Source organism: Aethalodelphis obliquidens, unplaced genomic scaffold (assembly GCF_003676395.1).
Source record: "Aethalodelphis obliquidens isolate GAN/ISIS:26980383/991018 unplaced genomic scaffold, ASM367639v1 scaffold1, whole genome shotgun sequence".
NCBI classification, from domain to species: Eukaryota; Metazoa; Chordata; class Mammalia; order Artiodactyla; family Delphinidae; genus Aethalodelphis; species Aethalodelphis obliquidens.
The window spans coordinates 82,649,131-82,656,359 of NW_020837945.1; positions in this window are offsets into that span (position 1 = coordinate 82,649,131).

Consider the following 7,229-nt stretch of genomic DNA (forward strand, 5'->3'; position numbering starts at 1 on the left):
TGCAGACCATACTCTCAGGGCACACGCCTGCCAGAGGTATGATTCCAGTGCAGTCAAGCTGGGCTTTCAGCTGGTCGGTCAGTGAATTATTAGGCGCCTGCTCTGTGCTCACACCGGGGTTCTAAGGGAAAGGCGATCTCTGCCCTCAAGGCATTCACAGCAGGGTGGGAAGGCTGACTGCAGACCCTCTCTGCAGGACTCTTTCATGACGGCTGTAAAGAGAGGTGCAGTGCACAGGAGAAGCACAGATCAGGGTCAGCCTGGAATTATCAAGGACGCTTCCCAGAGGAGAGGTTGATGCTGGGCACTTGAATGTGGAGTTAGAATGTGCTGAGGACAAACTTCATCAATTCGTTGAACACTTTTTTTTTCAACATCTGCCGCCCTCTCCTCCAGCATCTATCCTGTGCACTGGGGATTCCATAATGCTAAAGAGAACAGCAGTCGCGGCTGTCCAGGTCTTGGCCTGGCACTCACAGCTAGGCTGTGGTGCTCTCCTGTGGAACATAAGCAATTCCACAGAACATCAACCTCAGACAAGGCCACTCTGTGACCGTGATGGATCTAGATAGAAACAAGCCCAAACCCCGTAAGTCCTTTCTGACACCCCACCCTGAGACCTCGCAGCTCCCCATGGTATGCGTTCTCCTCCACTGCAACTAGCAATAAACCCAACTGGCTCCACTGCAGGTGAGTTCCTGGTGGTCTCTGGGTGGGGAGTGTTACAGTGATGACCAAGAGGTAGGACTTGAGTGGAGACAATTAAATGATGGGCAAGCCACGTTGGAGACATGGGGGAGGAACGTTCCAGGCAGATAGAATAGCTAGTGCAAAGGCTCTGGGGCGAGATGCCAGGCATGTTTGAAAACTAGCAAGTAGGCCAACCTAGCTGGAATAGAAAAGTCAGAGTAGGTATTCCAGGCAGAGGGAATAAACTGTACAAAACTTCACGTAAAAGAAAGTAGGCCCTTGCCTGGCAAGCGTGGGTAGTTCTCTGTGGTTGAACAGGAAAATCAATGTGTCTTTGGTGAGCTGCACCCTCAGGCCTACAAGCCCAGTGCTTACCCAGCTTCGAGACTGAAGAAAGAGCCCAGAATCAGAGACAGAGACATCAATGGTCTAATGGATGGGGGAGCTTACACGTCTGAAGCCAGGTCCTGGAGAGACACCCCACCGTGTGCAGCAGACAGCAGGCAGGACATTTTCAGGTATTTTTTTTCAGTTTCAAATAGCCAATTCAGTTTAAACAAATAACAGGAATAGACAATAATACATATCCTTCACTCACATGCACATGCCTCACTTTCAGAGGAACATGAATCAGCATTCAAGTTAACCTTCGCCTCCACTGTTAGCTCAGCCCCTGTGGCCTTTCTTAGTATAAAAAACAACGGCCAGGGACTTCCCTGGTGGCGCAGTGGTTGAGAATCCACCTGCCAATGCAGGGGACACGGGTTTGATCCCTGGTCCAAGAAGATCCCACATGCTGCGGAGCAACTAAGTCCATGCGCCACAACTGCTGAGTCTGCACTCTAGAGCCCGTGAACCACAACTACTTAGCCTGCATGGCTAGAGTCTGTGCTCCACAGCAAGAGAAGCCATCTCAATGAGAAGCCCGCACACTGCAACAAAGACCCATGCAGCCAAAAAATAAATTAAAAAAAAAAAAAAAACAGAAAAAACAATGGCCAGGCACAGCTGGGGTCGCCACCTTATTGTCTACCTTCTTTTTCCCATGGTAATGACAGCCAATATCTCTGCAACAGCCTTAGGGATGTCTATGAGTTCTGCATACTCTCTAGGCGGCCTCCATTCATCAAGGAGAGCCACCACAGGGATTACCACATACCAGTGGACAGCCACCCAAGGATTACCCCTGCAACTTTCAGGATCACCCCAGGGACTTTTGAAACCGAGACCCCCTAAACCCAAGTTCCTCTGATGAGTTTATGATTAACCTCTGTATCCAAAACGATATTCTCTGTCTTGTCCAACACCAGTTCTCGTTAGGATTAAGGAGTATCAAAGTAAAGGGGGGATTGAAACCAAGCAGGACCCTGTGGGGCCCTCCTGGGCACGAAAGCCTTTCCAAGTCCCCTGTTTCTTATTTGCAGGGAGTGGGGAATGGGAGACTTCAGCCTCCTAGACCTTCCTGAATACCAAAGAGCAGATTCAAACAGCTGCTAATCAGGGAAGTAAGGAATGCAGAAACAAAGGTGGAGCAATCAAGAAACTCTAGGGCAGGACTTCCCTGGTGGCGCAGTGGTTAAGAATCCACCTGCCAATGCAGGGGACATAGGTTCGAGCCCTGGTCCGGGAAGATCCCACATGCCGCGGAGAAACTAAGCCCGTGCACCACAACTACTGAGCCTGCGCTCTAGAGCCTGTGAGCCACTACTACTGAGCCCATGTGCCACAACTACTGAAGCCCACGTGCCTAGAGCCCATGCTCCGCAACAAGAGAAGCCACCATAATGAGAAGCCCACGCACCGCAATGAGGAGTAGCCCCCACTCATGACAACTAGAGAAAGCCCGCACGCAGCAACAAAGACCCAGCACAGCCAAAAAAAATAAAATAAGTTAAAAAAAAAAAAAGAAACTCTAGGGCAGTGATTAATTCAGGGTCCTTGTTACTCCTCAAGGAATATACAGAACAATATCTTTGAATGCTTCTGCTGAAACTAAGGCCCCCACTCAGGTGGAGGATGGTAACTTCAGGCTGAACACAAGATTCCTGGAACATGGCCCTGTTACCTCACCACCAGCCAATCAGAAGAAAGTCACACACTCTGCAGCCCTCACCCGAAATTTTGCCTATAAAAACTTCTCCCTGAGAACCATCGGAGAGTTTGGGTTTTTTGAGCATGAGCCACCCATTCTCCTTGCTTGGCCCTACAGTAAACCTTTCTCTGCTGCAAACTCCAACGTTTCAATTTGTTTGGCCTCACTGTGCATGGGGCACATGAACTTGTGTCTCTAACACTTTGGGGCTCCACACGTTAGTGGATGGCCCCCTGAGGATTACCCCTGAAACATCCGGGCCCCACATTAGTGGCCAGGCCTCCCCACAACTTTCCATTCCCCGTCCCTATTTCCCAACATCTCGGCACTCACAGAAGTGTTCTACATCTCCTGGTCGCTCTGCCAATTGTTGGGCTGCACTCAGCAGGCCTAATAAACCACGTGCTTGCCCAGCTTCAACACCAAAGAAAGAGCCTGGAGTCAGTGACAGAGACACCAATGATTTAATGGATGCGGGAGCTTACACATCTGAAGCAGTGTCTTAGAGCAACAGACACCCCACTGGGTGCGGCAGAGGGAAGGCAGGACATGGCGGCAGGCTACGCTCCCCGGGGCAGGGGGAGATTACCAGTCATGGGGGAATTGATGTCAGGTTGGCTCATCGGTTACCAGGAAAACTAGCAGAAAGGCACGCCCCTCACTGTCCCTTTGATAAGCTATCAGGTGGAGATGTTCTGATCTAAAGTTAGAACAACCATTAGCTGAGGTGAGGGTAAGAATGTAGGAAGGTCAGTCGTGGACAGCGTGTGGATGAAACAGGCACTGGTCGAGCAGGGATGTATAGAGAGCAAGAGAGCGACCATCTCGCGTGGCCGGATCATACAGTCTTGTTTTGAGGAAGAGAGACAAGAGCCTTTATTGCCTTCTTAAAGAGAATTTTAGCGAAGTCACCACGGGTCCTAGCGCTCTGTCGGAGCCTCTCATGATGGCATACTTCTTTGATATGGTAACAGAGTAAATAAATCAGTACTTTCTATCTTTGAGCACCATCTACCGAAGGGAGACCCCCACCTTTTGGATGGTCCTGCCAGCTCACCCTGTGGATGTATGTCTCTCTAGCCATCTGGGGAAAAGCCTGTCCCTTTGGTGTAGGTCTAATGGGATAACATAGGCCAAGCATTTGTGTGGTCCAATGTGATATAAGAGTGAGGTGGATTGAACAAATTTTATCACCAGCTGCAATTTATGCCCTGGAAAAAACACAAAAAGAGAGTCTGCCTTCTCGTTGCTGGCAACATAAACCGGAAATTCCCTGCACCAACTCAGGGCTGCAGGCCGCAGGTGTGAGCACACACACACACACACACACACACACACACACTATACCATCACTGAGCCCCAAGTGCAGCCAGCTCAGGACTCAGTACCACTCAGCGATTAAATTTTCCCAGAGAAAAAGTTATGCAGGTGACAGCCAAGTACTCTTTTAGCATTGGCATTTAACAGAGAACAAAAGTGAACTTTAACTCTTCCTTTCTCTAGGTGTCCTAAAATTTCTGTTTCATTAAAATTAATGGAATCAAGTAAGTCTGGTCCATGAAAGGAGTAAACTCTGACTTGAGGCAGAGCCTTAAAAACACCATGTACTAGGGACTTCCCTGGCGGTCCAGTGGTTAAGAGTTCACCTTTCAATGCAGGGGGTGCGGGTTCAATCCCTGGTCGCGGGGCTGGGATCCCACATGCCTCACGGCCAAAAAACCAGAACATAAAACAGAAGCAACATTGTAACAAATTCAATGAAGAGTTTGAAAATGGTCCACATCAAAAAAAAAAGTCTTTAAAAAAACAAAAAACACCATGCACCAGATTTCTATTTCTTATCCTGCTGTCAGTCAGGAGCCATGGAAGTGTTTTTGAACAGAAGGGAGATATCGTCACATTTAAACTTTTGAAAGATCACTCTGGTAGCTTAATGATGGTGCACTGGGCCAATGCCTTCATCTCCACTGCTTTCTGAAATCCTTTTTTTTTTTTTAATGTTTTTAATATTAAAATCCATAAGGAAAGAGAGAAGAGGAGAGATGTCAAAAGCAACATTTTGGAAGCTGGAAAGCAACTAGACAGACGGTAACCAATGTACCAGAACCAAGAAAGTTCAATCCTGAGCTGTGGGGCAGTAAAGAAAAAGGTCCTATTTATACCCAGAAATGCCAAATGGTTCAGGAATCGGTGGCACCAGGTACCTCTGAAAGTGGAGAGGGAGGACAAATGCTAGTGAAGCTGGAGCCAAAAACAGGAGAACTGAGGACCGATCCCTGCCCCCACCCCACCCCATCGTTTCCCCCATTCCAACAGACACTGGAGGTGGTTTTTTCTGAAAGGGTAAAAGTGAGGGTCTCTGGACTGGCACATCAGGCAGAGTGAGGGCAGGGGCCCACACTGAAAGCGGGATCATATGCGGGGTTACGTGCTGAATACCGAGGTGCGCCCCACCCATAGCCTCCTTACCCATCTGTTCCCCAACACTGGCAGCCACGTTCCTAACCCCCAGCCGCGACACTGGATGAGCCATCTGCAGGACTCTGAGCAGCCCAAGAAGAAAACCCCCAAGATCCTGATGGTCACACTCCCTGGGAAGCAGCCCCACCAGCCCAGCCCATCCTGCAGCACAGCTTGCAGCAAACTGGCTGGACCTGATGACCCCCACTAGGGGGTGAGGGATGGAGGAGTCCACATGATGCCTGGCTTCTGTTCACCTGGTTCCAAAAGGGACTGACCCACGTGCCTTCCCTCATCAATCTCCTCCTCCTGGCCTGTGACCTTTTCCTCCACCACTCCAGGTCTCTTATGCCATCACACATCTCTTGTCCCCTGTGTCCACCCAGTACATCGGGCCAGGAAGGCACTCAGGCCCAGGATGCAGGCCTTTGGTCCCAAGGGACCATTCCCTGAAGACCAGGATAGATACAGCCGCCCACAGGGGTGAGGGGTGAGGGGTCGGGGCCTGCAGTCTCTCAAGTACTGCCCACGGCAGGCCCTCCCCTAGGGAATGCAGGTCCCGGGCAAAAATTTTTTGTGGCGCTGTCAACATAAACAATTTGATTTGATAATGTGTTACCGAAATTCATGGGCTCACATGAGCCTCGCTGATGGATTGAAGAGGTACTTAATTATTTGTTTATTGTCCAGTCAGAGCACTAAAGACTCTCTGTAATATACGGGCCCCATCTCTTCCTGTCTAGTGCAGGAACCATCTCTTCATGTTGTTTATGGCCAAGGTTGTCGTTCTCAGCGAACTTCATAAATCTCACCTCAAGGAAAAGGTAGCAAGGCTGTTACTACTCACAATGCTGTGGCTCTTCGGAACCTGTTTATATTGAAACAACATAGACCTCCCTGCCTCTGTGGTTCTCTAATACTATTTATTTAATGTCCATCCCAACACTGCATCATCCTTTTCTTTTTTAGTTAATTAATTAATTTTGGCTGCGTTGGGTCTTCGTTGCTGCGCGCGGGCTTTCTCTAGTTGCAGCGAGCGGAGGCTACTCTTCGTTGCGATGCATGGGCCTCTCACTGTGCTGGCTTCTCTTGTTGCAGAGCACAGGCTCTAGGCGTGCGGGCTTCAGTAGTTGTGGCTCGTGGGCTCTAGAGCACAGGCTCAGTAGCTGTGTCGCACGGGCTTAGTTGCTCCGCAGCATGTGGGATCTTCCCGGACCAGGGCTCGAACCCATGTCCCCTGCATTGGCAGGTGGATTCTTAACCCCTGGGCCACCAGGGAAGTCCCACGGCATCATCCTTGGGGCGGCTTCGGTGATTCTCTCAAAGGTTGTAACGGTGCTTCCTTGATAATGATCACAAATGCAAGTCTTACCCAAAGTATGAAAAAAAAGAAAAAGCACTTATTTATTTTCAGATTATGTTCAATTTACCATTGGGGATTTTACAGTGTGAACATAGAAGAGCACATCTTCCAACCGTGACCCCTCAGGAACGCTTTAGGTCACAGTCATGGAATTTTTAGAATGTGACCTCTTTCCCTGTTGACCACACCCCCACCCTCCACACACCATGGAAGGAGAGGCGAGGGACACCATGGCCAGAGTGAAAGGAACAGTGTCGTTCACGCTCCCCATCACCTCACAGCAAGTGCAGACACCCATGGGAAAGGCCCCTTGCTGCCGAGCTGGTCTGAAAGTCCTTGGAAGAGATGGGAGTCCCCAGAGCACAGCCGGACAGCTGGTGTGGAGGCCCCCGGCAGGGTGGGGAGGGCACACAGGGACCGCTCGCTGCCACCCCTGCCCTTCTAGGGTGCTGTGGCCCCAGGGCAGCGCTGTGGTTAGAGCACCGCCGGGCCAGAGCTGAAACGTGGACACACACATGCAGGCTCCAGAGCTGACAGCAGCCCAGAGCCTTGAATTTGTCCTGAGTCCCGCATGACTCAAACTCATGTGATCCCACACAAAAATACTGTGCCGGCCAGCAGGAG